General features: G+C 36.1%; 1 pseudogene; it reads right to left on the bottom strand.

Annotated features, from left to right (window-relative positions):
• Positions 1 to 5989: 5989 nt before the first annotated feature.
• LOC144370519 (integrin alpha-V pseudogene) lies at positions 5990 to 17580 on the bottom strand (annotated as a pseudogene).
• Between the last annotated feature and the right edge of the window lie 3760 nt (positions 17581 to 21340).

Here is a 21340-nt window from a genome sequence, read left to right as displayed (position 1 = left end):
TTTACCTTTTAAAGTTCTCCAAGTTTCCTTTAAAAAATTTTATTTGTACTCCAATATATTCTATCATGTATTTTAAAAGAGTATTTAAGAATATAGAGGATACTAATGAGGTAATTGAGATAAAGACTATTATTCTAATGTTGGGAAAAAAAGAAAGTTAAGTGTACCCAGGCACATACATAAAAGGATTAGAAGGAAACATCTGTAATTATTAAGTTGTTATTTATTATTAGTGGTTTGGAAATTTTTTGAAGGTGACTTTTATTATTTTCGTTCAAATATTTTTCAGAGTTCATAATTTTTATTTATCCCCCAGAATTGTTAAATGAAGGAAAATATATATAATTTTAAAAGAAGAAAGTCAATATGCCTCCCTAGGTTAGCCAGATTCCTTTTCCTTGGTTCAAGCTAAAGCCTCTATGGCAAAGCTGAACTTCACCTTGGTTAAAGATCTGATCGTGTTGGATGAGATTCAATAAGTAATTGAAGTTATTCAAACTTGCCAAAGAACAATGCATGAAACATAAATCCTATAATTTAGATTAGATTTTAAAAATAAACAGATAAAAGAGATGCTGAGCAATGGACTAATCTTTTATTCCAAATAATATATTGGGTCTAATAAATACAGAATCAGGCAATCAAAATCAGGAAAAACACTGAAAAGGGAAAATAGTATAGTTTCTATATAACGTTTTAATAAATATCTGTAGAAAAGGGCAATAATTTCAGATGTTCATGTAAGGAAACAAGATCCAGGTTGAAAGAACATCAGTTACCCTGTATTGGTGGGGGTTTAATGCATAAGTTGGCTAATTTTCTTCTTTGTTGCTTTGTAAAGTTTGTTACTTGATGTAAATAACAAATCTGTCAAATACCACAAATGACAAACACTGTCCTCTTGGTTATCTTCTGTCTTTAGCATATGGTCATTTTATTTCAACAGATCACTTTCCACACAACTATCTTTAAACTTTCCCATAAAGTACACTTGAAAAAGGGGCCTGGAATCCCACAAGTTACTTTGATCCCGAATACATTTTGGGGGGGCAAACTGCATTAGTGAATAGGACTTAGCAACATTTATAAAGATCCAAATAACTGATGGTCATTGGAAAAAATGTGTTCCAAATGTCTGTGACATACAGCACGGGACCTCAGGTCCAACCTCTATAATAATTACTTGAATATTCTGTGTGTGGGTGTGCACTCACACCTTCTCTTTAGAGAAATATTGTATTTGCAGGACCACCTTTATTTTAGCTTCCCATTCTTGCAGCAGGTTGAAGAGCAGCAAAAGAAAATGAGAGTGGAATTGACATAAGGAGGGGAGGGTGGAAGAAATAAGCTTCTTAAGAACACGCTGAAATGCTCAAAACTCATATACTTTTTCCATGTTTGTGTAAATATAACTGAAACCAAATATAAAACTTTGTAGCCAAACTCTGTCCCAATTAGCTATGTTAATCATGCTGAACTAGGCTCTTACCATAAAGACAATTACTTAGGGTACTTAAGAATTGAGATTGATGAGACACTAGATAAAGTCATTTATTATCTCTATTAATTAATTTGGTCAAATTAATATATATGTATAGATGAAATCCAAACTCTAGGAAGCATCTCAGATTGACATATCTAAATTGTTACTGGAAAAACACATGATTCCTCTTCTGAGAGAAAGACTGTAAAAAATGTTTTCTTTTAGGTCGAATAAATCAATGTTTATGCCACTGATGAGTAGAGCCACTAGGAAATCATCACCTGCTTTAGAGATTAGAATGCTGCATTTGAGAACAAAATGAAATGCATAAAAGTATTTACACATGAATTGCCACAAAATTTGGAAGTGATTCAGAAATGTTTTATGTATCACATTAATGTGTATATGACCCCAGTAAATATAAAGCCTATATTTATTGGTGCAAAATGTGTTCTGACGTCACAGAATATGTACACATAAGCAGTATTTGAAAAAATGACTAGTGATAGAAAAAATAATGACAAATACCCTTTCAATAGTGACTTCAAGTTCATAGATGGTATAGTATCATGAAAAGTTATGACACCTTGGTAAAGGTTTTTGTTAAGCTCACTGCTTTCTGGTGATTTTCATTGGACATTTTCATTTTCTAACTTTCCTGTTTTATTCAAAAGCTTGCACCAATTCAAATGACAACCCAAAGTGAGCATCACTCTTTTAGTGAGCCACAATGCAAGGAGAACTCCAGCATGTTTTTGAAAGAAAGAGTATTAAAATTGTGAAGAACTCAGAATCAAAATCAGGGTGTATTTTATAAAACAATTAACCAAGAATAAAATCAGACAAGAAAGTCACTGAAGACTTTAAGTTAATTATTAAATACTGAGTGAATCTAAGAAATACTGAAGCCAAATTTTATAAATCAAAAAGTGGTTCCTAATCACATTAGAATAATTATATATATATATATATATATATATATATATATATATATATATATATATATATAATATCAGAGAATTGAACAACCCAGGAGCCCTGTTTTAGTCAGCTTTTTCACTGCTGTGACTAAAGGGCCTGACCAGAACAACTGTAAAGCAGGAAAGGTTTATTTGGGGGCTCATGGTTTTAGAGGTCTTAGTTCATAGAAGGCTGTTTCCATTCCTCAGGGCTCAAGGAAAGTCAGAACATCATGGTAGAAGAGGGTGTCAGGGGAAAGCAACTCACATGGTCATCAGAAAACAGAATATATACAGTATATATACCCCAGAGCCATGTCCCCAATGAACCATTTCCTCTAGCCACACCCCACACCCACTGTCTCCAGTTCCCACTCAGTTAATCCCACCAGGAATTAATTCACTTGGGTCCTAGGTTAAGGCTATGAGCTAATCATTTCTCCTCCCAACCTTCTTGCATTGTCTCACATGTGAGCCTTTGGGGGACATCACATCTAAACCATAGTAGGTCCTTAGCCACTGAGTCACATCCCCATCCCTTTTTATATTTTATTTTGAGACAGGGTCTCACTAAGTTATTTAGGACCTCATTAAATTACTGAGTTTGGCTTTGTACCCATGATCCTCCTGTCTCATCCTCTTGAGTTGCTGATTACAGGTGTGTACCACCATGTTCGGCAAAAATGTAGATATCTCATGCAGGTTTTTGTATTTTTGCTAAGTGTTTGTGTGTGTGTGTGTGTGTGTGTGTGTGTGTGATGTTTACAATGATGGCTTTAAGTTTTACCTAAAATACTTCTATCTCATCTTTCATCATGTTGATAGAAGTATTCCACAGAGGGTGATCTGAACTTCTGATTCTGAAACACTTTGGTGCCAAGCTAAAAACATCAGTTCTCAGTATTTCCTCTTTATGATCTAACTCAAGTTTCTAGTATTTTCCTCACCCTGAAAGACACAAAAGACACTTAAACATATTCATCATTAATGGTGGGTTTTAGCAATTAAAATCACTACAGTATGATTGATACTAATGTGGTTATAAAAATCTTCCTGTCAATTGCCAAAAATTCCAAGTCTACCACTTAGACAATTTTTATTTCCCACCAATACAGACGAATTGTCCATGTCATGGAACTGAGAAACAGTAACATTCCCCCAGTGTTCCTTCTTTCCTAACTACTATGTCAGTGTGGGGGTCTCATTCCTAGGGGTGGGGGATCAGAGGAGAGTCTATGAGAAATCTTTCTCCAGTTTTTAGAGGGAATGCTTGCAATTTTTCTTCATTTAGAATGATGTTGGCCTTGGATTTAGCATGTATACCTTTTACAGTGTTGAGGTATGTTCCTACTGTCCCTAGTTTTTCTAGACGTTTGAGCATAAATTGATGCTAAATTTTGGCAAATACTTTTTTCTTTATATATTGAGATAATAATGTGATTCTTATATTTAAGTCTATTGATGTGATGAGTTAAATTTATTGATTTCTGTATATTGAACCAAACTTGCATCCCTGGAATGAACCCAGCTTGATCGTGGTGTACTAACTTTTAAATATATTTTTGTATGCAATTTGCTAGTAAAAAAAAAAAAAAAGAAAAGAAAATATATTTGTAATATATTAAAAGTGACTAATATTATGTATTATGTAATGTTCTACCAAGTTTAATAAGGCAATTAAAATATTTGCACTTGTTTTTATTTGTTTTAAAAATATAACCTATGTAAAGAGTGATGTGAAGTGAAAGTGGGAACACAGATTAGCACTGTTGTTTTGTTTTGTTCCATCAGTTTATAATTCTAACTCTCTGTCCTATTTGTGTATCAGATGGATCACAAATTACCAGTCCCCAGAACTTCCTAACAGATATACTTTCCTGACCTCCATTAGCAAGAGCAAACCGAAGGAAACACTCCAAACAAAGGATGTTTGTATGGACTCTCTGAGCAGATACCAACAAAACATTAATGCAAAAGAAATGTTTTTACTATAGTATCATAATTGTGGCAAAGGTCTTTCAAGATATATATAGGAAGCAATGAGATCAAGTAATAGAAGAAAAGAAAATTTTACAAAGAAAAGTATAGGAAGGAAAAGAAACTATGGGAATGCAGAGTAAAAGAAAGATAAAACCATAAACATTTTGACTACTGCATTTGTAGCATGAATGAAAATAGAGAAATAAAATTTATAAATGTTAAAAAAAGAATTTTAGCATCTATGTGCATCAGAGATATTGGTCTCAAGGTTTCTTTCCTTGATATGTCTGGTTTTATATTAGGGTGATACAAATTTTCTGAAAGGGCAAGTAGTAAATCCTAGAGCTCCCAAATGGCACTTTGTGGATTTATCTTGAGGCAAGTCTGGCATGTTGTGTTGCTGTTTCTGGAAAGATTATTGATAAGACAGATTTGGAAGCTACTTTTATTTCCTTTTCATTTTTCCAAGTAGGAAAATATTGCTCTCAACAAGGGCTCTTCTACTAATCCTTCCTAGTAAGCATTCTATTTCATATGCATATAAGAAATAGATATTTCCTATTTCATATATATATATATATATATATATATATATATATGTACAGATAAACTCAATTTGGGTGGAAAGTATACTTTGAAGAAAATCAGTTTATTTAATATTTAGCAAGGCAAGGTGATGCTGGTGTGTCACCAAGGGATTTGAATAAATAGGATTATGTGTCCTTTTGAAAACAGCAGAGCACTGAACTAGAAATACTTCCTGGAAGCTGCACTCCTCCATTTTAAGAAAATCCAATTTTTCTGGCTAATTGTAAATTAGGAGCTTATAGCCCAATTTCCCTCCTTCTATTCAACGTGGAATGGTCATACAGCTATAAGGAATCTACTTACCATAAAATTTTACTTACCATAAAATCTTCTCCTATAAATCCCCAAGGATCTACAAGAGCATTATGTTTCATCCTCTTTCCTCCCAAAGTCTTTCCTTCAAATTCTCCTGGGACTAGGAGAGCCCTGAGCAATCATCCAGCCCCCACACTGTAGAACTCTTCATCCTAGACTCTTGAATTTCAGAACACAGAGGAACTTTAGGGAGAACAGAAATCAAACACCTACATTTGGCAGCTGGAAAAGTGAAATAGGTAGATGAAAACGTTTATCCACATCACACAGTGATCAAGAGCCAGAGTTCCACCCCGTGAGAGAGTACCCTCAACTTCATGTCACTAGCCTCCATTTCTATCAATGTCGTTGACTAAATGCCCTGACCACTAGAAACTGTACACAGAAATAAGCCAAGTTCTCCATGATCAAGTTTGGCTTCATTTCTTCTGAGTTCCCAAGCAGAGATAGCAAAGAGCTGGTTGTCTTCTTCAAAGGAACAGAAGATTTTTTAATCATAGCTTTTATCATAGAATTTCAGAGAAGAGAGATCAAGAGGCCATTTTATCTACCCCTTACAACTGTACATTACCAAACAGAGAATAAGACATCTCTTCCTTGACTAAAGATTTCCAATAAAGACAAGAAATGCCCTAGTAAGTTAGGGCACATGAGTGTTCAGGCTCATTTACTGATAAGCATGAGCAACATGAAATCGCCCTATAAATCTAAGTAATGCTGTATAGAATCATGGATGTGTGAGGATGGTATCAATTGTCTTACACAAATTCTAGATGATAAAGACCTACTAAATTTACTTTTGTGCTTTTACTAAAAATATCTTTGAAATACCCAGAGCTTTCTAAGATTTTGTAAGACAATCTTTCCCTTTTCCGCATAGCCTCTTATCTATTAGTAATGAAAGCTGACAATCACAGTATTTAAGGAAAAGATAAAAAAATGAAAAGAGGGACAAGGAAGGCATCTTGATAAGGATCTGTAGAGCAAAGGAGGGCTTTGGGCATTAAAGTCTACAGTAAAGTGAAATGTATACCATGGCTTTTCACTGGGTTCACTTATTTTTCCCTTGATGAATTTAAATACTTATTGTTTATTTTTTTCACATGTCCCTAAATTTGATGCTGGCTTGAACTTGCCAACTTTCTCTCTCAGTCTCTTATGTCTTTTGGTATTACAGTTGTGCACGGCCATGTCCCGCCCACTCTCTTTATCATCATAGCAAAGTGAAAGGAAAACTTCCATGTGTTACCCTGGAGTTATCACTCAGCTACCAACTACACTATCCTCATTCACCCTTTTAATTCTGTGTGTGCTTCTCTCAGATAAAGCCTTTGTTATTAGCTACTGACACAATGGTGCCATTTGATTTTCATTTGTGACTTACTGCTCCTGAACTGAGCCACAGTTAACAAAATTAAAGCCATGAAATTTTTTTCTCTACTTAAGACATTTGTGACTTCCATAAAGGACACTGGAATGTATAAGATGTAGGTTTCATGAATAATCCACATCAATAGAACTGCATGAAATCATTTGGAAACTTAAATTTAGATTTAACTGGTATTTTAGAGTTGATCCTCAGTGAATAGGAAACATTAAAAATAAACTCAAAACACCAAGCAATTTGGCATTATTCACTGTAGCATGACAATTCCCTTAATTTGAAAACAAACATTTTGCAATCAATAATTGTTCCTTTAAATTCAAGCATCAAAAAGAAAGTAGTCTCTTGATTGTTTAAGAAGGAAATGCACTTGCCCCCTGGTTAGCAGATTAGCAGTGTAAACAGCCCAGGGAGCTTTCCCAGTGGCTGTCCTTTCAAGAGGCCCAGCTTCCACTTTCCTATTCCCTCCAGGAAACAGGGGCCAATATCTCTGCCCATTAACAGCAGTTTTCCATATTGAGAAAGACATTATTGACCACAGTGGGATAGCTCAGGTCTTTTCCCTCACTTTCCCCACAGGAGTGAATTCAGTAGAATCTTTCTGTCAAGTCACTGACCATCTTACTCCTTAGATATTCTCAGCAGTACTCTTAGCAATCTGGAAACCTCTCCCTTAAAATTTCCTCTCTCTCTTTCCTCTTTCATACATAGTCAATGTTGAAATTCAACAATAGCTTTGAAGTGGAAGAAGTAAGAAATAGGTAGAAAGGAAACATAAAGGAAGGACTAGGGGATGTTAGAGGGATGAGGCTTTCCAGGAAACTGAGGCAGCATACAGATACTCCCCACCACCACTCTTCAAACCCTGATTCTTGAGATCAAGTCAGACTTTAGACATGTTGCTCAGAGTCAACAGGCAGGGTTTATTGAAGGGATAGTAAAAGGGAGAGAGTTGGGTCCTCTCTGGAAAGAGAGGGACAGCATGCCTCTCTCCTACACTCCAGATTATTGGGGATCCCATTAAAACTCACCTCTGTTTATGCCTCTGAATTTTTTTTCTATCACATAAGCCAAGGATCCCACTGGTCCTCAGTGGAGTTTTACCTTCTCCCCAGGGAACTCCTCTAGACCCTTCTTCAGAAACACCTCTTCTCCCATGACAGCTTCAGACTAGTAAAAGAATAATCACTGTGCAGGATTCAAAAAGTACAGGACCTATTCACAGAAAGCATTCACACATCCAAAACAAATGTGTCACTAATAATGAATAATGATAGCCATGTCTCTGAAGGAAGAACATGAAAATACAGCATGGAAGTAAAAGTAAACCCCAGCCACACATGTCCTCAAGGAAATAAGCAAAAATCTTTGGTTGTTTTTGAATATTAGACGCAATTATTTTACTTGTTTTAAAATGTCACTTTATTATTATTTGAAAACATATATATATATATATATATATATATATATATATTGCACCATATGCTCAAGTTTATTGTACAGCCACAAGTTACACAGGGGAAACTAAGCAGAACACTGTATCAGCTTTCACTAACTCACACCAATTTAGCCAATGATCGATTTGAGAAGAAAACTCATTCTATGTCCCAACTAATGTGGGTGGTAATAAGAGAAGCTAAATAAAGATAATTACTTCCTGTGTTATGTAGGTAGCAAATTATTTTGATATATACAGCTTCTAAGTTACCTTAAGATATTTCCAAGTGTTTCAAAGCTGGTGAGGAAGAGTTTGTATTCATCCTGAAATAAATCATAGAATGGAGTGTTTAACTTCTTTGTACATCCACAGCAGAGACATTCTTTCACACTAACAGAAATACTATTAATCTTTGCTCTTTAGGCTTACTAAATTAATGATTGAAAAGTCAAGGCTCTTCGTCAGAGATTAAAATGCACACACACAGACAGCAGTGACAAAGATGAAGCACTTTATTGCAAGCTGCTGCCAGCTTATATAGGGAAATGAAAGTCAGTTATCCTAAAACAGGAACCCCCTGGGACCAATCATAGTAATTGTTAGGTCATCATCTGAGGTGCATGGGATTCATGGGGGTCATGAGCTGTTCACAAGCCCAGTTGGGTGAGCCAACTGAAAAAATTTTAAAACAACCTGTTATTCGCTCATTGGCAGTTTGCCTGCCGCCATGTTACATTCATGGACCCATTATTAGAAAAAAACAGGGAATCCTCAGGGAAACTCCCAACAATGATTAATTTGATATTAGCTAGGTTTGGTTACATTGTTGTACTGCACTTGATAATAATGACAATGAAGATCAAAGTTTCAATACCTTTTTCAAGAAGTTCATTGAGATAAGAGTTCATAAAAGGAAAAAAATTAAGTGAAAGCAAATACTAACACCAGCTGAAGAGTGAATTTCTATTCAAATTGTATTTTTATGAATGACAGCTCTTAGATAGAAAAACAGATGAGGGAAAAGTTGCTATAGACCAACTTAGTGACTGCTTGGTGGTACGAAACACTTGGCCCTAGGGTAAAAATAATTTTTTTCTTAAAAGAATTTAAAATTATTGGTAATAAAATACTTATTGCATATGATTGAGATCTTTCAAGCCAATAATAAATTCTACCCCCCAAACACATTAATTTTAGAACTCACTAAAGCTAAATATAATGTTTTGTCCATGTTCTAACTTGCATCTAAATGTGCTTCTACTTTGCAAATATATTCTCCAGTTCTGGTCATCACTTGTGCTTATATAACACAAGATATGGCAAGATAAATTTCCATTATTTTTTAAATACAGAAAAATAGACAATTATTTTAAGGAAATATTTATCATTGCTTAATGAGAACAGCAGTTAAAAAAACTATTGATGTCTCTATTTCTAGAGTACAACATGATGTAATTGAACAAAATAGGGATAATTAAAAGTCATCCCTAGGTCTTGAGAAACTGTGAATAAATTACACATTCTACCAGAAGATTCACCACCCTGCAGGCATAGAAACTACAACTTGCTCTCTATGCTGCTTTTATTAAAAAATTAATTTCTGTTAAAACAAACAAACAAACAAACAAAAAACTCAAGAAAGCTTTAAAAGGTTTTCAATAAATTGAATACCTTATGAAAATACCTTTTTGCCGTAATTCTGATAACTGAGACTGGTTTTACACATTATCTTGTTTAAACTGAGGTACCACCCATGGGAGTAGCATCATGCTACTGCTAAAAGTAATCTTGGGAGCTACCTGAAGAGTATTGATCCCATGAATTTCTCATGGGATGGAAATGGGGATTCAGGATCCTGTCTGTAATGAAAATGATCTTGACCCCTTATTGCAACAATTTTAGAAATATAAGAAAAAAACATATTGGAGGAAAATAAATTCATAACTAAAGACTCCACTCTAAGAACATACTATTAATAAGGTAATAGTCTTTCAACTAAAATGCTTTCTTTAAGTTAACTATAAATAATATCCAGATGAAATCAATGGGCTAGAAGTGCTTTGGAAATGATTTCCAACTTCATATGACTTTAACTATCATGATATTGAGCTGAAATTAAACTATTACACACACTAAAAGATATTTGTTAATACATAATTCATTTTTATATAGGTTGGCTTAAAGGATTTCTTGTAGAACTTAAAAAATTAAAGTAATAAATATATATTACTTTATACTTTAATAAATATATGTGGATTAAATATAAGGAAAAATTAATCACATGTACCCAATTTTCATGTTAAAATATTGTACCATTATCATTACAGGAAAATTTTCTCCCCAGAGCTGGGGACTGAACTCAAGGCCTCATGCATGCTAAGCACATGCTCAACCACTCAGCTAAACCTAAACACCCAGTTTCCAGGAAAGAATTCTGGTGGTATCATAATTTTTTTTGAAAAGTTCAACTATGTAATAGATATTCAAATCCAAATTCAGGTAATTGCAAAGCTTTCAGTGGCTTTAAAAGTAAATTGTAGTGTAGTGTGTATTAAATAAATACCTGTATAAAAAATGTGGATGCTAAGGTCCAAATTTAGATTTCTTTAAAAAAAACAATGAACAGTAAAACCTCAAATACTAAATCAGAAATGGTAATTGTAATAGATACTATTTTATATAAAGTAGGAACTGAGGCCCTACCTATCTTACGTACAATGAATAAAAACCATCATGTGAAATTTCATTATTTAAATATCCAAAACAGGGCAATGTATGTGTATTAACGTGTCTGAATTTATTTATAAAGAGAAGACCGACAAATATTGCTCTCAATTTTGTGGTTAGACGGAAGTCACTGGGTACATTCAGCAGAAGTCTTAGAATTTTATTCCTCATGAAGGGAATTTAAATCTGTAATCAAGTTTGTAATCCTAACAATCCAGGATGTAGTATAACTTAAAAATCACAGATATGTTTCTGAGTTTCACTCACCATTTTCATGCAGTTGAAGCTGTTCTCTTTCTTGTTCTTGAGGTGGTTGAACGTTTTAAAAAGTCCATCCTGTACATTACAAAACCCAAAATAGCCAGCAACACAATCCTGCCAGAACTGCTAAAATGATTACCCACACAGTCATAGGCATGGGGCTGAATGCTTCAGGTGACATTAGTGGTAACTAATGTGGAATTGAAGATATCCTCAATTGCAAGGATTTTGTAAGGAAATTCTATGACATTAAATGAAGCAGATGACTTCAGAGAATATGAATGATTCTGGTATTTCTTATTTACAAAAGTGTCTCAGTCCATAGTAAAGACAGGATTGAACTCGTGCCTCTGTCTAGTTGCCTAACTTAAGACAATCCTCAGGCACTGGGCAATTCCACAATCCAAAGTGTGAACATCTCTTTCACTGAAGGCAAGATCTTGCTTTGTGATGAGATGGTTCTGGTCACCTTGCCCAGCAAATGTATCATTCTTCTTAGTTGTTTGTAAAGATGAGATCTTGATTCTTAAAGGGTTGATCTCCATATCTGAAGTACAATTCACTGGCCCATCAATGTCATAATGAAGAATGTACAACAAAGTGTTGTTGTTATGTTTATAAGGCCACTGAAGATTTAGCATGGCTTTGCTGAATGAACTTGAACCATTGTTCTCAACTCCTAAATGTGCTGAACAACTGGTCTAACATCTTGTCTTCAGTCTTGGATTTCTCCATGTGCTCCCAATTTGGAATAGGAAGAAAGACATGATCAGGACTTGAGACTCCTCTTATCTCAACAGCAGCTATAACAGCAAGGTCAACTCTGTAAGATACAACTGGGCTTACTTTATCAAAAAGATTAGAACTTTGAATTTGTAAATAAAATTTCACAATCTCTGTGATTGCTGGTGAGCACTTAATCAAAGACCAGCTAAGAGTTGAGTTCCAGCCTTCATTGGGTTTCCTAGGTCACATAGCACTTGGCGGGTTTGGCTTTCTGTCTAAAATGCACAAGAATGTCCTGCTAATGCGTCACTGTTCCAGACAACCCTGATGAAATCAGCCTGTGGTGGCATGGAAATGCTGAGCTCAGCTTCATAGCCACCTTCTCCTTGATTCTGAGTTTAACAATCAATGTGAGAGGGTTGTCATCTCCAATATAGATCTTCTTTTGATCACTATGTACAGAAACTTCCAGTTTGGGTTTACAGACATTGGCTTCACCAGTCAAGTACAAAATGAGCCTGTCCACTGATGTTGGCAGGAGTGAACTGGTTAAGGATGGGTCACAAGTCTTTGGCATCAGCAGCTGTTCTATAATCCAATTGATGCGTCATAAAAATAGTAATTGGGGTAAGTTTGTCTCTAAATTCAGATTCATCTGCAGATATGCTATCAGCTCTTTCACACTGCATCTGCACCCTCTAGAAATTGTCATGTTCTTGGAGTGACCTGGGAACCTGCTATGGAGAAACAGTGCTTGCTGAATTGATCCTTTTTGCTTGAGTATATACAAAAGAAGCTTCATCTGGAAGTTAAGTTTCCTTGGAAATGCTCCTTTGCCATCTGCCTTTAAGCAAAACCTGACATTAAAAAAGGAAACTTTGAGAGTTGTCCCAGGCAATGAGCAGGTTTTATTGTCCTGATTTTAAATGCTAGGGTATACTTGAAGGCCAGCATTTATGGTGATAACAGGTCTGGTCCTGAATAAGACAGCTCTACACAAAAAGCTCTTACAATGAAGTCTGGATATGCATTCTTGTCTCTGTCTGTGGCTTCCTTCATGGAATAGCCAAAGCTTGGCGGCATCCTCTGTGCAGCCCACTGCCCTTCAAGGATGAGATGGCACCGTGTTCAAGCCTGTTGATTTTCTATTGAAGATATAAACAATTCCTTTTTTATCTTCATACCCATTTGGAGCAGTGATTGCAATATCATTGACACCATCCTGGTCCAGATCTCCCAAAGGAGCTATGGCATTATCAAACTGTGCCAAGACCTCAAACCCATTCAGCTTTGTAGTATGGAATTCTCCTGAAGCTTTCTGAAGAGACACAGAGATCTACCCCACCATTTGGAGTTTGCCTAAAAAAACATCTGCATAATCATCCCCATTAACGCCAGTGGCAGCTACAGAAAATCCGAAATATGCAGCCATCTGCTCACCAGTAAAATTGTGCAAGGAAGACATGTTTTTCCCATCATAAAAAAAAACCACTCCCAGAGTCCTTGCTGCTTTTGGAACTCCTGAAACAAAGACATTTATGCCATTACAATTGAAATATCTGACAGCCACTGAATAACCCAACTAACTGTTATCAAAAATTTCTTGTGGATTCTGAGTGGCTAACTGATTATTATACTTGATGCTATGAACATTGGGGTCATATTTAGATAAGATTTCTGCCACTTGATCCCAAATGAGCTGACATTGTTAATAAAAACTACCAGGGCCACCAAGAAGTACTCTGTCAGCTTTAGTAAAATCAATGCTGAATCCTCCTTGAAAAAAAAATCCCTGTCCATCAGCATCAATATTTTTTGACTTGCATGGAGCATACTCAACAGTCTTAGGTCCATCTTGAAGAAAGAAAATTACAACAGGCTCTCTCTCCTGTTTCAGCTCTGTCCTCCAGTGGTACAAGGGAGCACAGGCCAAAAATTTATCCTGTTTTGACCTCACAGATGCTCCAAACCACTGGCGGGATTTAAACTCTTATGGATCATCCTTGGCATAATCTCTATTGCCTGTTGCATCAAATTCAGTTGGTTGGCACTGGTGGCTAGAAGACCAGTCACATTTGAGGACTTGCCTTCCTTCTACAACCCCGAGCTGGGTAGTGTTTGCTTAGGGAGTTTCCACCAGAAAAAACATCCTGGAAGAAGGTGCTGGGCATGAAGAAATCCACAGTTTAAGCCAAGTAACTTCCTTCTGAGCCAAGAGTACTCTGCAGAACTGTTCACATCTAAGTTGAAGGTGCTGCAGAGGCAGCAGTAGTCCAGAAACAGAAGCAGGAGGAGGCAGGGGCCAATGCGCACCGCCGCTGCACCTGAGAATCAATGGCCAAGTGCGCCCAGGATGCCAAGCCTGGAGCGGCTGCCCCTCCCGGGACACATGGTGCCAGGGGCCCGCCGCTTGTGCGAGCCCTAACTTGTGGGCTCTCTTCCCAGGTAGCCTGGGACAGCTCTGGGAGAGGCAGGAGGGCTGTTTCCTAGAGGCTGCCCTGGAAGGGAGGCGCAGGGTGCATGAGGTGGGGACAGTAGCGCGGGTGCCCCTCGCCTCCTCTGAGCTCCGTTCAATGCAACATCACGGGCTGGGGACTCTAAAATATATTTTAAAATATAACTTTTCATAAGTTTAACATGATCCTAGATTTGCAGATTCACTGGCATTTAATAGGGAATATTAACCTTAGACTATGAAGATAAAGTAAATTCATGAATTTTAACCTGCTTCTCTACAGCTTTCTCACTTGTCATTCATTAGTGGATGAAAGCCTTCTCTGAACACATTCTGACAACAAATCTTTTTTTTTTTTTTTGACTGGTCATGTGTCTTTTAGAGTCAAACCTTGCACAACTTTTATTCATTCTCACTTACAAACACTAATATCCCATCCATACTTTCTCTGTAATTCATTGGTTTTACTATGGCTTCAAGAATTGTTACATCTTTTCTTTTCCTTTTCTTTTTTGGCAGTCTATATGGTGATCTGAAAAGAACATGTTAAGACATGATTTTATGCAATAGCTATCAAATATGTAAACTTCAGTATTCCAAGAGCTTGTGCACAACAAGGAAAGAAATTCAAGAAATATTTAATGAAATTAATGTATCGGCATTTCCCTCCTGGTCTTCTGTGTCCTGTGCTCATTAAAATGGAGAATATGGACTGTAGGGGCCATTGGTCTGCTTTAGGGTGATGTTTCTTGCATTTTCATAATCTAAAAGTAGAACTAAAGAATCTCAGCAACTTCAAGCTGGCACAAGTACATTGCTTTCAACCCGAAATGCATAATTAACCAGAAAGCTAGTTGTTGACAGCTAAACTGACTGTTCAAAAAAGGCCTCATTGCAGTTCTAATGAATGCTGAAAAGTAGGGTGTCACAGTGATTTTTTTTTTTTTTAACAGAGAAGCTATATCCACGAAATTGACAAAGGCTCATTTTTCAAAGCTGATGAAAGCTTAAGGGAAATAACAATTATGTCTGTTGTCAAGTACTTGTATCCAAGAGGGTATTTATGATCCCATGGAAATTCTATAATTTACTAAACCACTAAGCAGGTCCATGCTATTCGCCCTCCCCAATCCCACAGAAAGCATCTTATCTCAACAGAGAATTGGAGTCAATGATGTAAATTAAGTAGTTCTCATAAGGAAGACAGGAGAAAAATGCTATAAAAGCATGCTTCCCAATTTCCAACAGAAATACCCAATAATTGGATAGGATACCAAATTTCACAGCACAAATGAATCTCCTGGTTACAGAATGAGAAATTTACCCAAGCAGGATTAGTGGCTTATAGTTAAGATGGGCTATTATGTCTACTCTTGCTAACAGCAATTTCACAAGAAAAATTAAAATAAATATGGGAAACATTATGAATCAAAGCCAAGGAATGCCTTAAATATAGATTTCTTCAGGAATGTGCATGAATATTACCACATCTTTAAATGGTAATTTTAAGAGATTGTCTTCAAAATACATGGATGACTCATGATGTAATAATTGCCCTCTTTCCAGCACCTTCTACAAATTAGAATTCTTGGGAGATCCCATGTACTAATCTGCCTCCCAATTACAAGTAGCTTTTTTTTTTTTTTTTTTTTTTTTCCTGGTACTGGGAATTGAACCCTAGGGGCACTTAACTACTGAACCACATCCCCAGCCCTTTTAAAAATATTTTATTTAGAGACAGGGTATCACAATTTGCTTAGGGTCTCACTAAGTTGCTGAGGCAGGCTTTGAACTCTTGATCCTTCTTTCTCAGCCTCCAGAGCCACTGGTATTACAGGCATGCACAACTGTGCCTGCCTCAAGAAGAAGGAAGTTCACCTTTTCACATTTGTAGTGCAGTGCTTACTCTGTCAAGTCTATGGTTGATCTGGACATGTTTCTTTTTTAGAAAAGTTAGAACAAGAAGAATGAGGTTATTCTTCAAATGACTTTGATGAAATGCAGTCTTTATACTTGAGCTAATAACTCTTTTATTTCTTCATTGTCTTCCTTCCCTCCTTTTCTCCTTTCTTCCTTCTTTCCTCCCATCCTTTCTCCCTCCCTCTCTTCCTTCTTTCCTTCCTTCCTTTTTTCCTTCTGTGGTTAATCCATGAAAAACTCCAGCTATGTCATTCTAATTGTACTAACAACTTGAAATCCAGTTTAAATTTCCATAAATTTGCCTTATTCCTTGAAAATAATTAGCATGAGTTTTATTTATTTATTTAAAAATTTTAATCTTTATTTAACTTATTTATTTATATGTGGTGCTGAGGATCAAACCCAGGGCCTCAGTCATGCTAGATGAGTGCTCTACCACTGAGCCACAACCTCAGCCCACAGCATGAGTTTTAAAAATCTGTTTGTCAGATCTTTATAGACTTAATAAACTTATAAAGATCATTTTATATAATGTGCATACATAGCATTACTGTATGCTATTCATATATCCATTCTCTTTCTGTAACACCAAGTTTCTAGATGTTTCCCACTCATGAAAAAAAGCAGTTTATACTGAATTCATCTATTGTCAGTCCCTTTACAAAGTATGCACAAACACAAATATATACATGCACACACACAGAAGTTCTAGTTTTTAAATTTCATATTCCTTAAAAACTCATACATGTAAGACAAAGATTATGCTAAATATAATCTTTCTCTAGAGCATTTCCCCTTTGACAGGCAATGGAAAAGTAACAGAAAATATCACTGTTCTTGGAGCTGTGGGCTTCCTTAGACTTTCTAATTCTTCATGAATGCACAGCTATTTTTCTAAGGTGGTAGAATGTCCCCTGTGCAAACTTAACAGATAAGTGGATACAGAAATAGAGCTATAAATGTCTTACAGCTTTTCAGTAATGGCAGCTGAGAGCTAGAAAGGATGACAACACATGGTCTGCAGTGAGGGCTTAGTGCAGATGCTAGTAAGCTGGGGGCTAGCAGAGTGGAATCTCTCTCCAGTCTGACTGATAAAATCAGCATGGTGAAGCTACAGGAAAGCCATAGCCCTCTGCTATCCTGAGCCATGTGTGTGGTGCTGAGGACTTGACCATGAGGACAGCTGGAATGCTTCTATATTTGCACCCAAGCCTAAAATTTAACCATCATCAGCACATCATGTTAGTTTCAAGCCAAAGCATTTTGTGGGACCCTTCTCTGAATAATACAGCCTTCCAACTTACCACCTGGGATTTGAATAGTGACCATAATCCTCACATCCATGTCACATGCTGACTGCATGTGCATAAAACAGGAATAAGACAATCTTCCGAGTGTTTTGTTCTCTCAATTTCTTTCCCATTGACTTGTTATTTTGTGAGGACAGCAAAGAGTAGACTGAGGATTAGGGTAAGTGAGTTCTAGGCCCAGTTCTGCCTCTTCTTAACTGTGTGATCTTAGTAAGTCACTTGCAACTTTCCTGTGGACAGTTTCCTTATCTGTGACATTAGACATTTAATTAAATGTGCGGGGCTGGGGATGTGGCTCAAGCGGTAGCGCGCTCACCTGGCATGCATGCGGCCCGGGTTCGATCCTTAGCACCACATACAAACGAAGATGTTGTGTCCGCTGAGAACTAAGAAAAAATAAATAAATATTAAAATTCTCTCTCTCTGTCCCCCTCTCTCTCTCACTCTCTTTAAAAAAATAAATAAATAAATAAAAATAAAATGTGAGATACTTCTTCAAATTTCAGATTTTTCTTCTTTATTGGTAGTTTTCTCTTTGTACCTGTGTCCATTTCTCCATTTTTATTTTATGAATTTTTAATCCTTCACCTCCGACCTTCAAAAGTTCCCTGTCCTGGGGAAATATGACCCCTCTATACTTGGAGCCTCTGTAGCTCTCAGCACATTGCATTTGGATCACTCTTCCTGTATAGTCAATTTCTTTCAACAATGACTTTTTGTATCTTATTTATAATATGTTTCCAAGTTCTTGGCACTTAGCCATGCATTCAATGAATATCTTTGGAATACCTGACCTTCCTAGCCTTCTCTTGGAGAGCCCCTTTAGGCAAAGGCAGAGGTCAAGAGGAGTCTAAGTTTGTTTCAGGCTAACTGTTCACAGGCTAGCGTTCAGACTTAGACATCTGAGTTAGTCATTACAATTACCTGTGAACACTCCTAACCAGTTTGCATTTATTCATTTACAAATGTGGGCATTCACACACTATTATGTCAAGATCCAAGGAATATATTCCAAAGATAATAACGTCCAAAATATGTTATCTCATAACAATTGAATAGTTTTCTATTACACTAGACTGTATATTTGGTCATGGAACAAGCCATATTTTCTTCAGCCCTCTATGGCTCCTTCTTTATCTCCTTCCTCTGCCCCAGTTCCTAATGAAGTTTGAGGAATCAAACCTGGTTTAATACATTTTTACCAAAAGTTAGTTTAAAGTTGAACAACATCAGATCCAATCTCCTCAAAAGTCTTTATTCTGTGTAGTTCTCTTTATATAAAAACATGCAGGTGCCCATTTTAGCCTATCAGTCTCAACTCATCAATATGCTCTTTTAGAGTGTGGATATCTTCTTTGCATACTTCATAGATTCACACCCAAAGCCCAATTTAGAAGCACTAAGTGGAGAGATTCTCTGCTTTATTTTTTTACATTTCTCTTCTGAAGCCCCAGGAATGTTGGCACTTAAGACACCCTTTTTACACAAGGAACACAATAAAGCAGTCCAATAGCCTGAATCTGGGTAAAACAGGATGGCTTTGGGAAGAAGTGGAGTAAGAAGTTACATGGCCCAGCTGAAGAAACTAAAACTACAATGACAGTTTTTACTTAACAAGCCACTGCACATTGAAGCATGCCTCCACACTCATAAAAGTGTGAGCTCCTACCCAAGGCCTATATTTTGAAGTGGCTCTAATATATATATTTAAAATTCATGAGCTTGATCAAGTTTTAGCATACAAATTATTTCTTGGACATGACCAGCTCAGTCTGCTATGCTGAAAGATTTGACATTGGAGCAAATTTTAACAGCAGTATTAAATTAAAAGATATTAATATAAGGAATAATTCATAGTCTTAGAATCATAAAGAAAAACATTTTCTTGATGATTAATCTACAACTACCCAAAAATGAAAGAAAACATTATATGCTTGAAATCAGAGTTAATGATTACATTTAAGCATCATTTTGATATTGTCATGAATACATCAATTTTAGAAAGGCCTGTAAAATTATGCTTTTTCATAGTCATTTATATCTTTGAGACCCTGAGTCAAGAATACAAGTACTTGCTGGGTGCAGTGACGCACACCTATAATCCCAGCAACTAGGGAGGCTGAGGCAGAAGAATAACAAATTCAAGGCCAGCCTCAGCAAATTAATGAGGCCCTAAGCAACTCTCAGTGAGACCGTGTCTCAAAATAAAAAAATAAAAATGGCTCGGATGGGCTCAGTGATTAAGCACCCCTGGATTCAATCCCCAATACAAAAAAAAAAAAAAAAAAAAAAAGCATATAAGTTACTTTCCTCAGAGGGAAAAGATTTTCCTGCAATGGTCATATTGGTACATTTCTTTCTTTTTTTTTGGTGTTGAAACTTTAAAAATTTTTTTTTTATTTATTTTAATTAGTTACATATGATAGTACAATGACCTTGACATATCATACATTTGAATCAGATGGAATATAATATCTCATTTTTCTATTACATTTCTTATATTTAGTTGAAAGTCTATTTGTTGTCTCAAATACCACCCCAACATATTTTGCTAAAAGGATATATTTTGAATTTTTTTCAAACAAGAAAAATACATGCAGATTTGGGTTTCAGAAACACACACTGGGAGAGTTTCTGTCCTGCTTTATAGTAAAAAAATAGTGGAATTTTAGGTCCTTTGTCCAGAAAAAAATTTCATGCTTGAAAATTGTTGAAATAAAGCTGCTGGTCAGAAATAAATTTGAACCCCAAAGGTTTCTGAATTTACAAATCTTTAGAAACATGCACACAAAACATCACACCTGTGCTTCCATTTATCAAGAGAGTGTATATAGTCACCCAAACTCTTACCACATAAATCCCACCTACTCTTCATTCTGCTGAAAACAGTTGCAGATGCTGGCATATCACAAGGCTAGAGAGTAAAAGGAATAAGAGAAATAGGATGCTCAAGTTTGGGGAAATAATTACTATAGAAGTCTTCTTGCTCAAAATACAATGGAAATTATGAATTCCAGTACTAAAGGATACACTATTATCAGTCTAAAAAAGGAGGAAGAAGTAGTGAGGGTATAGTCATGTGTATATGGTCATCTTGCTTCTGCTTTGCTTTCAATCTCATAACTACCTATTTATTAATGGTGTTTTTCCATATGGCCCATGACCATGCCACTGAAAATGGAGTTTCATGAACTACTTAAAAAAATAGTGTGCTGGGTGCAAAGGCACAAGCCTGTAATCCAATGGCTTGAGGGGCTGAGGCAGCAGGATCACAAGTACAAAGACAGCCTCAGCAACTTAGAGAGGCCCTAAGCAACTTAGCAAGACCCTGTCTCAAAATAAAACAAAAAAGGGGCCAGGGATGTTGTCCAGTGGTTAAGCACCCTAGATTAAATCACTGGTAAATAATAATAACATAATTATAAAATTTTAAAAATAGTGTGGTGAATTAAAGCAACCATGAACTTAGAGTGGGAGGAGGAAAGGGGAGGGCAAAGGAAAGAAAGAACAGAAAAAAGAAGGAGGTAACCTCTGGAAGCAAATATCAGAGAATGCCTAATATATAAAACCTTTCTAATTTAACTTCCCAATAATCATGGGACAAAAGGTAGAATAGGTCCTTCTTCTCACTAAAGCTTTATGCAAATAAAAATATTAGAGATGATTTGTTATGTTTTTATAGTATTCCTATGAGATGCATGATATAATGAAAAATTCAGACCATCAGAATATTAAATTATTTTGACTTAGAAAATACCAGCAAAACATTTCAATTTGAATTCTTATTGGTCAAG

This window comes from Ictidomys tridecemlineatus, chromosome 14 (assembly GCF_052094955.1).
Source record: "Ictidomys tridecemlineatus isolate mIctTri1 chromosome 14, mIctTri1.hap1, whole genome shotgun sequence".
NCBI classification, from domain to species: domain Eukaryota; kingdom Metazoa; phylum Chordata; class Mammalia; order Rodentia; family Sciuridae; genus Ictidomys; species Ictidomys tridecemlineatus.
The sequence above is the reverse complement of the archived record's forward strand: the minus strand, read 5'-3'. Positions and strand labels throughout refer to the sequence as shown.